The sequence below is a fragment of the Microcebus murinus genome, chromosome 11, assembly GCF_040939455.1.
Source record: "Microcebus murinus isolate Inina chromosome 11, M.murinus_Inina_mat1.0, whole genome shotgun sequence".
Classification (NCBI taxonomy): Eukaryota; Metazoa; Chordata; class Mammalia; order Primates; family Cheirogaleidae; genus Microcebus; species Microcebus murinus.
This window is the reverse complement of record NC_134114.1, coordinates 27,931,494-27,947,274: the sequence shown is the minus strand read 5'-3', so window position 1 is coordinate 27,947,274 and position 15,781 is coordinate 27,931,494. Positions and strand designations below refer to the sequence as shown.

The window sequence follows — 15,781 nt, the reverse complement described above, 5'->3', positions numbered from 1 at the left end:
TCCTTTAGTTCTTATCAAATATCCCCTTCCTAATCATCTATTAGAAATGTCACAACTTAGCAGATTTGCATTTGGAAATGTACTTCACAAGTATGTATTTTCCATCAAATCATACATAGAAAGGTAGTTATCAACTAATAAAGATAAAAAAATTTGCTGAAAACTTTATGTGTATAGCATGGTTCTAAACATTTTGTGCTATTTTTAAGTAGTATATATCTAACATATAAAAGATGCAATTTGACTTTTCAGTAAACTTTTCAAATATAAAACATCAGTGGAAACATCAGGCAGTTTACAATTTCTAATTTTATTCCAAGTACTAATGCTAATTTTTGGTGGTTTGGGTTTTAATTTGTTACCAGTTTTTTTTATTTTTTTTTTTGCCAAATTTATTTACAGTATATGCTACTTTAACTTCTTTCCTCAATTCTACTATGTCCTCTCTAGGATCCAGCAACTCTCTTTCCATTCTATCCCTATATTTAATTCTAATGTACTAATAACTCTGCCCACATGATTTATTGCTCCTTTATGTCTCACACATGTTTGTACAGAATACAAAAAAAGAGAGGAATCTTTTATGCAGCCATGTAAAAATTCAAGAGGGAGACTGAAAAGTCCTGACTTTGAATGCCCACCATGTATTGCTGAGCACATAGCAGTTATTCAATTTATTCTTTTTGAGTGACTGAAAAGTCTAAAGGAACTGCTAAAAGAGAAATTTATAAAACTATCTTACATCTCCAGAAAAGGATTATAGTTTGAAAAAAATTCACTAGGTGATTCTGTTATGCCGCCTCTCGAGCCATAAACAAAACAAAGTACATTTGCTTAAATATACTTGGATCCTAGGATAGTACTAATTTTCATTTTGACAGTATGCCACCTGGTCAATTATTTCTGATAAATCAGTTTGATTGCTTTATAAGTATTCCTTCCTATAACACTTCTGAAAAGCTACTGCCATTTTTATTTATTTTAAAAGCAGACCTTTAATTATATTTGTAAAGATAATCCCCACATGAACTAAGTAACATAGTTCTCACCACAAGAACCCATTGTAGTATATGTATGAATTTAGTATAAAACTCACTGAAGGAGCAGTCTTTAGATTAGGCTGGATTAAAAAATATACCTGGAAGGCCCTCAGAGATTTATAAACTAGAAAACAGATATAAAAGAACATCTGTTATTCTAAGCTCATAGTAATATAGTCAACATATTGGAAAACAAAGCATTAAGAAGAAATGGCATTATTATCTTCTGATAATTTAACCAAATAAGATTTTTTTAAAAAATAAAGTCTCTATCATACTACATAAACCTGATTTAAGACTGGAGCAATCTTCTAGGTCAGTCTTAAAAGTAATTTTCAAATAATCATTAGTATCTAAAACAATCTGACCAAGCCACTAAATTTTTCAATATCCATTCCCTCCAAAATGTGAAGTGATACAAGCTTTGGTAGACTGTATTTTTATTCACTGGCAGTCAAAACTGATTTAACTTATATTCTACCTTCCAATGTCCACAGTTATAAAACTTGGGAATCAAGAGAGGCATCCTTGACTGTTTTCATTCTCCATTACAAAATCTACCTACACATAATCACTAAACTGTAATCACTATCCTTAATGTTTGTTATAGGTTTCCTTGTCTACATTGTCACTGTATTAAATGTAGACTTCATCAACTCCTACTTGCCTCCTTAGCCTTCCTTTTTCTGCCTACCGTCCTATATTTTAAAAATATGCATGAAATCAAGATCAAGGTATCAGTAGATCTGGTGAGAATCTTTTTTTTATAGACATCAATCCTTTCACTGTGACTTCACATGGCAGAATAGGCAAACTAGCTCTCTGGGGTCGCTTTTATTAAGCGTCTAATCCCAACCACCTCCCAAAGACCTCACTTCCCAAAACCTTGGGGATTAGGATTTCAACATATGAATTTTGGGTGGAACATATTCAGTCTATTGCACTTACTCTCAAATTGTCCTGTGACAATAAATTTACTGTGTCAAGTTATTGTGACAATAAATTAAACTTCATGTTAAACTAAAAAAAATAATATGTACGAAATATTCTTCACTAACTTTCTCGTTCTCCATTGTCTTTAAAATACAGAATTCTTAGCAAAGCATATCCATTCCTTCATAATCTGTACCCTCTCTGGGTTTAAAAGTTTTTTTTTTTTTTTTTTTGGGTTTAAAAGTTTTAAGGTTTAAAAGTTTTAAACCTTTTTGGCACTCCTTTCCAACCTATGCTCTAATAATCTAAGCCTAAGCCACCTGCAGTTTCCAAAATCAAACTATTGCCCCAGGCTCCCAAGTCTGATTTAGCGGCCTTCAAAAGTTCCTTTACATATCCTCTCTCCTAGGAAGGCTTTCCTGCCTTGCTTCATCACCACACTACTCTCAATTAGGTGACCTCTCTCCTCAGCACTCATATCACACCCTCTGTTTACCTTGATCACAGCACTTAAATATTATAACATGATCTCCCATCTACCTCTCTGTCCATAAATCTTATCAGACTGGACCCTCCTTGATGGGGAGGCTAAATTTTTTATTTCACCACCTCCAATGCCTAATACTTCCTGAGGAGTCACAGGAATCATTCAATACTTGATTAACAAGAGAATGAATACAAAATCATGACCATATCCTAATCACATTGGATATTTCATATTTCAAACATTAAGGCTAACACGTCCTATTTAGAAACTGGCTTTTCTTTTTAGTACGTTCCAATCTACAATCTCCTTACCACCTTCTTTCTGCAGATAAAAGACTACAACGGTATCTCTAGGAATTACTCCCTTTTCCCTTTATCTAGATTTTTTTTTTTTTTGCTTTGTTTTGTTTTGTCTACCTCATGAAATCCTAAAATTTGAGAACTTCAGTTTATGGTTAAAGAAATGGGCTTGGGTCCACAGCCATACCACCCTGAACGCGCCCGATCTCGTCTGGTCTCAAAAGCTAAGCAGGGTCGGGCCTGGTTAGTACTTGAATGGGAAAAATGGACTTGGATTAAGAATTGGTCTAAATGTAAATGTCATTTGACTAACAGTTTAGATTAGATCCCATGCTAATTTCACTATATAAAACCTTCAAATGATATACTCACTTTAAAAAGCTGTAATTTTTTTTATCCTCAAGAGGTTAAAAAACATAGTGAAAAGAGGTTACAGTCACAATAATCAGGGAGAGAAGCATTTAAATGGCCTAAGAATAATCTTAATAGGAGCTGTGCATTCCATTTGGAAAATAAAACAAATCTATTGAATGAATTAAGACGTGAATGAAAATAAAAATTATGGCAGAGTGAAGCTATTTTTGGAAACATATATATAGAAGTATAAAAATGTTCAAACATTTTGGCCCAACTTCCACTTATGGGATTATACTCTTAAGTGAATAAAGTGAATCGAGAGGGAAAAATGTACATATAAAGTTGTTCACTGCATCATTATTTATATAAAAAAAGTAAAAGCAAATAAAATATCTAACAGTAGAATAGCTAAATAAATCATGGTTCATCCACTGACAAAATATTGGACATTTTAAATAATTATGAACACTACATAGGAAACTAGGAAAATCTTTATAATACAAACTTAAGAGAAAATAGGAATACATATATATATACCATGAACATATATCTAACCATAGTTGCATTCATTATAAGTATTTTATTTAAAAGTTTAGTAGGAAAAACATAAAATTTGAGATCATAGATACTTTTTGTATTTTCCAAATAGCATGTAGTTTTTTTCACACTGCTTCTATAATTAAAAAAATTAGGGTCTTAAACTTTGAGGTTCTTGAGAATTTTTAAGTTCTAAATCCCACAATTTAACCTTACTTAAGCTATATGTAGTTTTAGCTTCCAAAAAAACTAAAGAAATGAAGAATTACTGAACTACAAAATTTTTATTAAAAACACTGAAATCTTGGTGTTTTATCTTTTAATTGAAAATATCAAAATCACTAAAACCATACGAGAATTTGTGTAGATGGCAACAAGGTTCAACAGCTAGGTAACATGCAGGGGTCCTCAAACTTTTTAAACAGGGGGCCAGTTCACTGTCCCTCAGACCATTGGAGGGCCACTGGAGAGTGCAGCCCATATTCCACACATGCGCACTGTGGGCCTGGGGCAAGTTGGCTGCTAAGCAGGACAGGCAGCGGGGAAATTACCCAGAAGGCCGGATAAATGTCCTCAGCGGGCTGCATGTGTCCCTCGGGCCATAGTTTGAAGACGCCTGTATTAGAGATTCAGATACTGAACTTCATCCTAGGCCAGTCACAAGTTTGTTATAAATCCTACATCATTTTAAATTAAATTCTATTAAGTTTTTAGAGCCCCTCATCTGAATACTGAGGGTAGTGCAATGGCACCCTGACATACACTGGGAACCTTAAGTAATTAGAAAAGACTGAAGAACTGTAAGAAATACTTCTCTCGCTGCCCCATCAACACCTTCTAATTGCTAATATGAGTATCTGGATTATGCATATCATTTTTGTCCCAAGTCTACCAATTTGTTCCTTAGCAGTGAATATAGGGCACAGAAGCAGAGCTGGAATGGGCGTAAGAGGAGAAGGAACTGAAAATATTTTTGTACACAGATCTTTCTCTTATGTAGCTAAGCAAACCAAATTGCCCAAATACAAACAATTGATTAAATTATGCCAGTTCTTTGCTATCAATGCTGTCTACCTTTTCTGGGCTTCAAGTTTTCTTTCCTCTATAAAACTTGCTTAAAATTTAGCAAGCCCCACCCATCTTCTGTCACTCCAATTAGTCTTATATCCCAAAAGTGAATTACATTTGAATTCATTTATTCAACAACTGTTGAGTGCTTACTGTGCAAGCTAACACAGAGATACAATGACTCTCAAACTGGGTTTCCCATCAGGCTTTGTAAACTGCCTTTGGATTGACTCCATTGACTCCAAAATATGGTACTAGCACTAGAGCAAAATATAGCACATATTACTTCTTTAGTTATAAACTCTACATATAATGAAGAAAATGTTTTCTTTGTTTTTCAAGCTAGCATTACATTTTAAGATGCCCTTCATAAAAGAGATACTCAGAATTATTTAAACCAAGTAACTCCAAGCAGACCCTTTTGTTCAAATTGGGAGGCGGAGAAGATAACGTATGCTAAGGAAGAAACATCATAAGGTTATACAAAACCATGAACAATAATTTCCAAACTCACAAACAAGTAATACAATTACAACATATTTGACTTTTGTTATTAAAAACATTTGCATGCCTAACAACTGAATAGTATCATATCCCACTGCATTTCCTTAGTTTTCTGTGGTCTGCAATAAAAGTGAAAACGTTATTCAAGTTTGTTTCCACAGTACAGGAAACTCAATTAAAAAGCCCTTCCTTTACCTTTCCTTCCATATTCTCATTTTCTTCTCTGCTTAGATCCTGCTCTTGAACGCAGAAACATAAAGTATTGAATTGGTGCACACCTCCATGAAATGCAAGCTAGGTATGGAAAGATAAAGGCTGAGTTTAAACTGCTGTAGTTGATATACTGGGCTGTAAGTCAAAGCCCTAGATTTTAGATATAATGGAAATGTGTTACAGAAGACACGTACATTTAGGCTACATAGCGTGAATGTTACTGAAGACCGTGCCTTAATTTTAAATACCAAAGCCCAAGCATAGAAGCAAAAAGTATCCCAATACTAAACATATATTACTTTTACAACTACCTCTAAACCTTTCTTAAAATGCTAAAAGATATTCAATCTGACAAACTGTACGTTCAGGCCCACTCTCAGAATCAAGACGTCAGAGCAATTAGATTGGTGGTACAGTAAAGGAGAAGGATCACGGATTATCCAAGTTTCTGGATTAAGCAAATGAGTTGATGGTGGAAATATTAACCTACTTTATATATTTATTTGTACAAAGAATTTCTTGCTTTTCCAGTGAGTGTAGGTGAAAGTAGCAAAGGATTAAGGAATTTGTTCAGATTTATATACTTTTGAATTTCTATTATTTTTCAGATATCAGGAGGTACCTGGGTAGACAGGTGGATCTGGCTCAGAAGAGAAATATATTCTGGAGATAGATTTGTGAGTCATTAGCATATAGGTAGCATCTAACAAGTCATATGAATAAATGAGATCAATAGGAAGAGTGAACAGAACAAAGGTTGAAAATCCACCTTGGGAATACAAATATTTAAAGGAGAAGGCAGAGGAGGAAGAACTACCAAGAGAGTCCAGAAATGAGACATCAAAGACAGGGAAACAACAAGAAGAGAAGATCCCTGAACCCAAGAGAGAAAGCTGTTTCAAAAAGGGGGTGGCCAAATAAAATGACCAAAAAATAGCTCTTTTCTCATTATCTGCCCCAAACTTTCAGTAAATAGCACTGCCTCTCTAATTTTAATCATTGGAGAGAGTCTGTGACTGTTCCTCACTATAACCTATGCTGGGTTTGGGGCATAAACTTAACAAACATGAAATTTAAAGTAAAATGTAAACTTAATTTTTATTGAGTTATTATTGTACCATTCCTCATTTCTCATTTCAGTCTCTATGTGCTATAGATTTAAAATACAAGATACTACCTATTTTAATTATGATGAAAAAGGGTAATGTCTACCTGCTTGGTACAGCACTTAACAGCATTTACTAATATAAATAAATGCCATTTTATAATAATGCCAATTACACTAGATTTTGGGGAGTGAGGGGAAAAATGTCTAATAAGGCAGAGCTCAAGATCTGAGATAAATATGTAAAGCTGCTCAAAGTATTATTTTTTGATAAAACTCTTTCCTAAGAGTAGCAGCAACATTAAACAATACATTAAATACAATTTCAAAATTCAGTCACCAACAAACTACTGATACATACAACATGAATGAATCTCAAAAGCATTCTGTTAAGTGAAAGAAACCAGACACAAAAGGCTATATAGGATTCCATTTTTATGACGTTCTAGAAAAGGCAAAACTATAAGGATCTGGTTGTCGCTGACCAAAGTAGGGATAAGCAAACCGATTACAAAGGGACACAAGGAAACTTTCTGGGGTAACAGAAATAATCTGATTATAGTAGTGGTTGTAAGACTAACTGTGTATTTTTGTCAGAACTCATCAAACTGTACACCTAAAAAAATAAATTTTACTGTGTAAATTATACCTCAATAAACCTGACATATTAAAAAAGATTCAGTCATCAGATCACTATTTTAGTTGACTAGCATTTTTAATTTGCATTTCCCATTACAGTTAACTTATCTGATTATACATAATACTTAAATTAGCAAAGAAAATAAAAACTACAATAAATCTACCTTAAGATTAAAACAAGAAAGTATTTAGATACCTATCCTCTTGCAACAAACCCTAGTATCTTACTTCCAATTATACTGCCCTAGGGACCAGAACAAAAAACCCTTATACTTCACAATCATCACTAACTAACAGCTGAAAAGGGAATTCTATTTTTAATTTTTGTTTGAATTATTTTTATATGCAAGTTATGTTATGTATGTATTGTGTGTAAATAAAATGTTCTTACCTCCAAAGCAACAAGCCTCAAGGACACAGAATTTTTTAAAAGTGCTCATAAAAACAATTATGCATTTCATCTGCACAAGACTAAAGAACTGAGAAGACAAGCAACCAGAATATGTTAATTCTAACAAAAAGAAATCATGCATTCCAAAATTATGTCACAGCTTCTGAATTTCCCAGGACAGGTAAAAATATATAGTACTATTTTAATAAATTAATTAATGTTGCTAATTTCATATTTTGCACACTGGAAAAGTTTTTCCTTTCTGCCAAAGGGCAAATATATACAAAAGAGAACTTTAAAGGAGCTTGGTACATTCCTGTTAAAAGATACATTACGCATATAAGATAGCAAAGTCATTTAGCTACATGAATTATTTTGGAAGTTTAATGTATTCTTGGGAACTTTTTTGTAATGCTTAACATTATTATTATAAAAAGTAACCTGGCTGGTGGTGGTGGCTCTTGCCTGTAATTCTAGGATTTGGGGAGGCCATGGCAGGAGGACTGCTTGAGGTCAGGAATAAGAGCAAGACCCCAAGACCACATCTCTAAAAAAAAAAAAAAAAGCTGAAAAATTAGCCTGGCAAGGTGGTACATGCCTGTAGTTCCAGCTACTTGGGAGGCTGAGGAAGGAGAATCACTTGAACCCAGTAGTCTGAGGTTGCAGTGAGCTATGATGATGCAACTGTACTCTAACTGGGGCAACAAAGTGAGACCTTATCTCAAAAAAGTTAAAAAAAAAAAAAAAAATCAAGAATCACAATAAAATCATGAAAATAAAGCAATTTTGCCAAATTTTCGAAAGCTATGTATTCCATGGATCTATTATATTTAATATATTCCAGTGCATATATTTAAAAATCAATATCCTAGTTAAATGCATATTTATATATAGGAACATTTTGTATATTATATGTGCTATAAAGTAACAAGGTATTTTTTAAAGACTATATAATCAAATAATGAATCAACTATAACTAACCAAAACATTTTAGAATTATTTTTTTTGAGCCACACAAGAAAAACAGTTTCACTACTTTATAACCAACCCTACCCTTTTCATCTAAAATTGTATTAGACACTTTGAAGAGGCTATGTGGTACAATATAAAAAATAGAGATTTTAGCATTAAACATATTTGGGTTGGAATTCTATCTCTAACACTTGCTAGATTTGCCAACTTGGACAAGTTTCTTAAACATGATAAAAGCCTCAATTTCCTCTGTAAAATGAGAACACTATCACTAACTTCACTGAGTAGCTGGAAGGTTCAAATCATGATAAACAGTGTAGTGGTTAAGGCTGATGAGTAAAACACTAACACTGAAGTTCTTTCTCCACTTTCTTGAGCTTCTTAGCTTTGTGACCTTGAGCTAGTCAATCATTCTATACCTCAGTTTTCTCATACGATCAACTTTATACTATACCTTAAGGAATTTAAAAACTTCATGTAAAGTCCCTGCACAGTTTCTGACACATGGAAACATTCAATAACACAGCACAGCACTGAACAAAGTGCCTGACACACAAAAAAAATCTTATTAAATCTTAGTTTCCTAAACTAAGTTTCAAATGACTTTTGACTGTATCTAAAACAAATTCACCCCAGAAAATAAAAAGATTTGTCATAAAGGATAAGAAAAAGTCTATCTCAAACTCTGTAAAAGTATTCACGAAGAAAGGTATTGGTAATGGTAACAGACATGGAGTAAGTGTACAATCTTCCAAACTGATGACTTTGAAAGGACCAACATGCTTTGGCTATATAAATATTGGAATGTTTAAAAATGATTAGTCATATTAATTTACAGATACACAACCTATACTACAATTGGTCGTATACATTTCTATGAATAAAATCACTCTCTAAAGCTGAAATTTTTCTTTCTAAAAACAGATGCTATCATAAACAATTTCAACTTAATATAAAAAACTTGAGAAGTAAAAAAATTCAGACTGCTTAAATTTAAAACATAAGATAGTAAAGATTTGTTGATTTTAAAACTATTATTTATACAAGATATGTAGCCTGAATTCTATTCCAGCTTCTTTGCCTGAAGTACACAATTTTCTTGACTATATTACTTGTGATTAATCAACTGAGCAACCAAAGAATAAAATTAAAATTTTACTAAAACTAGAAACGTAGAAAACTGAATCCTTAAGAACAAATGTAAATCAAACTGATCATTTAGTAATGATAAGATAGGCGATTTTCTAAACCTTTCCAGTCTGTTTCTTCATCTGTAAATTGTAGATAACTGTTTCTACTTTCTGGGATTGTTAGAAGAATTAAATGAGATAATATTATGAGGACGTACTTAACATGATTCCTGGCTAATAAGCCCTCAAAATCTTATGGGCTAAAATCCTGGCTAGCAATGCTACATCAAGAAATCATCTCTCTGGGAGGCCGAGGCGGGCGGATTGCTCAAGGTCAGGAGTTCAAAACCAGCCCGAGCGAGACCCCGTCTCTACTATAAATAGAAAGGAATTAATTGGCCAACTAATATATATAAAAAATTAGCCGGGCATGGTGGCGCATGCCTGTAGTCCCAGCTACCCGGGAGGCTGAGGCAGAAGGATCACTCGAGCCCAGGAGATTGAGGTTGCTGTGAGCTAGGCTGACGCCACGGCACTCACTCTAGCCCGGGCAACAAAGTGAGACTCTGTCTCAAAAAAAAAAAAAAAAAAAAAAAAAAAAAAAAAAAAAAAAAAGAAATCATCTCTCCTAATTTTATCACTTTAGGAATAGAGAGAAATATGACTTAAAACATAATGTAGCCTGACAAAACTCAATTCATCAGAGGTTATGTCAAAATAAAATTACACACAAAACAATACCTAAAAATCACTTTTTTGACTTAACTTACTTGGGCAAACATTCTGAGCACATAAAATACCCTTTAAAATTACAATGATGGCCTTAAGAGACATGGTTTTTTAAACTGCTTTTAAATCAACCATAAACACCAAAATTCCACTCTAGTAATTTTTTTAAATACAATTTTTTTTAAAAAATCAAACATCATAGATGACATTACCTATTTTTTACTACCAATATAGTAAATTTACTTACAGTCCTTTGTAGGGGCATATGTAAATAAAATCAGTCATTCAAACACCAAATACATACATAGAAGGTCGGGATTTCTAATGTAAAGTATTATTTTCATACTAGGAAAACACAGCCAAGAAACAGGTATCATTTCTCTAAAAAAAAGAGGGAAAAGCATCTTGAACTCAGATAATTGAAAAAGTCACAAATAGTGTCAGCACTAAGCAATTAACTAGCTTCAAGAGCAGCACTTACACATTTCTTAAAGCAACATAATCTAATAAAAAACTTGCATCAGGGAATCCCTTATTCTCCCACTGATTTAGTATAAGCATTTCATTAAAAAATGGAAATCATGATAGTCACTTCTCTCACAGGGATATGAGAATGTTTTATAAATGGACTCAGGTCACCTTGAAAAAGGACCAATTTTAAAATTTAAGGAATTATTATAAATGACAACTGCTACAAACAGGGAAAACTCTGCTTAAAAAGCACAATTTAAAATAATTTTAAAGGCTATATAAGACCATAAATTACCACCAAAGGCAACTTAGTATGCACGGAATATTAAAATAAGCATCTAAAACTAAATAGTTAATTATCAGGCTTCTAAAAAGATTCCTAGTCAGTCATTTCCTATTCATTTTATGGCAAATAAATGTGATAAACAGTATTAAAGTTATTAAAGTTACATTTTTTCTAAAAGGAATTTGTATTTACCTCAGACATCCTAATCACTTCACATAAAACTGAAATCTTAATTTGAAATTATAGAATTACTTACAAATTATACTTTTCCTAATAAGCAATAGGAAGGAAAGTTAATGAAATTATATAAAACTCAAACTATTAGTTTTTGTTTACTCTTATAGTAATAATCCATCTTATTTTGAGAAAGTAAAAATACCATGGTAGGGTACATCAAAAATCAACAGATATACTAGTGCATCTGATCTCAGAAGAAAAAAAAAAAAAAAAATCAACAGATAGGTTCAAATATTTGTTTCTATGACACCTTGATGATGGATTGGTGCTAAAAAATTAAATATGAAATTAGTTTAGGAAGCTATAGAAACTACATGTTTGAGTTGGGTAGTCTGGCTCCAAATAAAGAAAATTTCATGTTTGAATTGGTATAGTTTTGCTCATAATATTTTTGAAATTTAATAATGATCACTGTGCAGAACCCAAACTAAATTTATTACCATAGTAAAAACTTTCACTTTTCATCCCTAAAGAGACTCTCAAATAGACTTTCTTTCTTCAATTACTGTGCAACCTTTTTCTTCTTAAGGGCAGACAGTATTAAAATGATCCCTAGCACAGGTTCAAAAATGCTCTCAAATAACTTCAGTAAACAAACTGGTAAATGGTTTTAAAAAGGATGTATCCTAAATACACTGAAAATAATTCAGTTCTCAAAAGACTGAAAATAATTAAGTATTTAATGCTCAACTTTGACATACTAGTATTTCATTATTTACTTTAAATCTGTTTTCAGGTAATATAAGTTATTGGTTACTATAGTGTCAAGAGAAATAATAAACCACATTGTTTAAATTTCCTTTAGGTATATTAGAAAATATTTCTCCAAATAACATTATCTATAAATATAAGATTACTGGAATACGTATGGTTGTCTCCTTTCACTGATTTTTTTTTTTTAATGGAAAAAGATTAGGCACTGGTGAATATCCCAACCAATACAGGAGAAATAGAACAGGCTATATAATCTTTCGGGAAGCAAATTATTTTCTCCAACTAAGTTATCAAAAATTTAAAGTTGACATTTAGGTTTTATTTGAGTTTTACACAATGTTTTCTCCTTTTAAAAACCTATGTCATTGGTTTGGACCAAACAAAAAATATTTTCAAATCTACTTTAAGGAAATGTTTATGCTAGCTTAATGAAAGCTATCAACACAACCTATATTACTTACAAATTACTAAATATGTAGATTTGGGAAAATAAGCTGAGAAGAACTAATTCACTGTAATTTAATTCCAGAGTCTCCAGAAAAAAAATCAATCACATAAACTGATATCTAACACTTTGATTCAAACATATGCAGAAGGCTCTCTGAAACTCTAAAAATAAGTTGCTTCTGCTGATGAAAACTAAGCAAGAACTCTTTTTTCCATTATCTAAATTACGTTCATCACCTGACATTCGTCTCAGTATTTTAATTAAATAAAAGTTGTAAAGACAATCATAGGAACGTATGAGGGCCTTTTAAACATTTATAATGAAGCCCTTACCCACCCTCCCCAAAATCAAACCCTCTGCTTTCTTAAGATGTTAAATGTTCCTCCCTACTATATTCTCTCCTTGGCATGTCCCCCACTTGCACACCCCCTACCCGCTGTAGGCCTGAGGCCCCGTAGCAAACAGTGTCTAACAGGAGCAGGCAGCACAAAGACAGGAATGGGAGATTAGTGGGAGGGAGGGAGGCCGGGATTGGGGCTCAGCAGGAGCTTCAGGCTTTTTAAAATTCAAACTGCTCCCTGACCAATACAAATCACGGACACGCTACTGACTACTACACGGATTTATAGCATTAAAAACATGCCTAGTACGTGACAGCTATATTAACTTCACTCTTTTTAAAATTTATCCGTACGTTAACAGGAAATGTGGAACAATTTATTGTAAGCAGGATGCTAAACTCAAAAATAACCTCCACAAAAGTAACTTATTCTACAGTGACAATAATTTAATAAGACAAAATTTGAACCAATGTAACCACCCAGTAGTAAAACAAGGGACTTCGTTAAACAGTGTTGCTTCATTTTAACCAATGAAAGTTTTCCTTCAGTGAATATGAAACAAAGTATCAAAATAGTGTAACCCAGGTACATTTATTTTTCTATGCAATTTTCATGACTGAGGACTTTTAAATTGGTGTTTCCCCCTCATACCAACCTACATTACCAACGCCTTCATAAACAAGCTCTAAACACTTAACTTACTCGTGAACTAGAACTTGTTAAGATAGAACTGATATTTTTCTCCAGCATTTACAGATACATTTGACCTATTAAAATGACACCTCTCTCATTACACATTCAAACATCATGGCACAAACAGCCAATGACAATCCTGGGACCTCAAAAAGATCTGCCCTGACATGAAAGGATGGCACCTTCTACATTTTTTTTTAACCTCCCAAAGATTTTAAGTATAACTTAATTTCTATTTTTTTTAAACAAATTGGTTTTACCTGTATTTCAGCACAATTCTCAGAACATTTAAAATTCTTTGTATGCTCATACACGTTTCGGTCAGGAAGTACCTGAGTGTTTTACGTATAGTCGTTACAAATTGCCCTTATATAACGCATACAAATATAAAGTGGCAGAGTAAACCTGTCAAGTAGTTTATACTTGTCTTTGAATAAAAAGTCCATGTGCAAGACACACATTGTCAGACAACAAGATAAAAGCTGGAGGGGGGGTGCAGTGTCTACCACAGTATGGTTTTCTATATTAAATATTCATATGAACGATTTAATTCTTCAAAAAGAAACTGAGTCTTTATTAACTTTCCAACGTCCAAACAAGTTTTACAAAGAGAAAGAATTACCACTGGATCCGTGTCTGAGTATTTACATTTGTCTCACTAACTGAAACTACTTCCTCCCTTCATGGGGTCACAGGGGGAAGAAGGGGGGTTGTTTGTTTCACTGGGACGTTCCCCACTACCGGACCGGGAAAGTTGTAAATATGGGGACGATCAGGGCACATTTGCTGTTAGTTGTATTGTTTCCGCCTCCTCACTAGCTACGGCTCCTCTCCCGGGCGAGGCCTGTCACCGACCAGCAGTCGCTCCGCTCAGCCTGGAGCTCTCCTAATCCCCGAGCTCAAGTAGATTCCGCTGGCCCGCGGCCTGCACTCTCCGCCGGGCCTACGCCTCCCCGGCCGCCCGGCAGGAGCCCAGTCCCCGCCACCGGAGCCAGCCGGGAAAGGGTACAAAACCACCGCCACCCAGGGTGGCTGCCACCAGAGAGGAGCGAACTCTAGACTCGCCCGTGGAAGAGACCTGGGGCCGCTAAGGAAACGGCGGGGAGGGGAGTGAGGAGGAGAGACGCTGAGGACCTGGCGCCGCCGCCGCCGCCGCCGCCGAAATAAAGAGCAGGAATTTACCTGGGCGAATTGGCGTCTGAATCCAAGCGGAGGCCGAGGCCGCTGTGGCGAGAGACTATAATCCGGGCCGGGAGGGGGGGTGGCTACAGCTCCTCTTCCGTCTCCTCAGTGCGGGGAACATGTAGAGCCGGGGGGAGACCAGCCGAGAAGACAAATCGCTGCTTCTTCTTCCTCCTCCTCCTCCTTCTCCCACATAGAAACACTCACAAACACCCGACCAGGGGCCTGAGCTACCGGGGGTGCATCACCGCGGGCCCGGGAACCAATCCTCCTGTCGGCGGGGGCGTCCCTCCCTGCGGCTTGGTGGTGTCGGGTGAGTCGGTACCGACGGAGGGAGGGGGGGGAGGGCGGGGGGAAGAAGCCCTGTGTGTCTCTCTCTCTCGTTCCGTCTCTCCCTCTCAGAACAAAATGCCGACCGGAAGTGCAGCTGCAGGAATGACTCCCTCCGCCGGCGCCAAACACTAACAACCACCCCCTCTTCCCCACTCCACTTCCGCCACCGCCGCAGCCGCCGCCGCCGCCACTTGGGCTAGCGTCCTCGGCTGCGCCGCGCCTCGCCAGAGCCCGGCCGGGGCCAGCAGCCAGGCTGCGGCGGATCTCCTCTACGCCCTTCTCTTCCTCAGCGCTGCTGTGGATGTTGGCTGTATGTTGATCCTGCAGAGCGGCGTTTGCGCTGCGGCACGGGCGGGCCGGTCCTCCTCGGTCTTTATTTTTCTGGAGGCCCGCAGGAGCGGGGCCCGAGTTCGGTGCTGGTGGTCGTAGGGGCTGCTGAGGCCCGGATGGGCTCCGAGGCCGTGGACGACGGCGGCTGGAGGCCGGGCTCGCTGTCCCGGCTCGGCATTAGCTTTAAGGAGCCGAGCTCCTGGCGGCTGCGTAGAGGACGCCCGCGATTCGACGGCGATGGTGCATTTTTTAAATGGTGTCCCTGCAGCCGGGTGGATGGATATATCATACGCTTTCTCGCCTTTTGAGAGGCCGGACTTTACGCCCGTCTGTGTGTTATTT

The 15,781-nt window shown here is 35.9% G+C and overlaps 1 protein-coding gene across 3 annotated transcripts in view; it reads right to left on the bottom strand.

Annotated features, from left to right (window-relative positions):
* Positions 1–15,187, bottom strand: part of NIPBL (NIPBL cohesin loading factor) — a 190,976-nt gene extending 175,789 nt beyond the window's left edge. For 2 of the 3 annotated variants that reach the window (XM_012736444.2, XM_012736443.2), the window contains exon 1: positions 14,777–15,187. The gene's annotated coding sequence lies outside the window, so the exon portion shown is untranslated. The remainder of the gene's footprint in view (positions 1–14,776) is intronic. The other variant, XM_012736446.3, reaches the window with a different exon arrangement.
* Between the last annotated feature and the right edge of the window lie 594 nt (positions 15,188–15,781).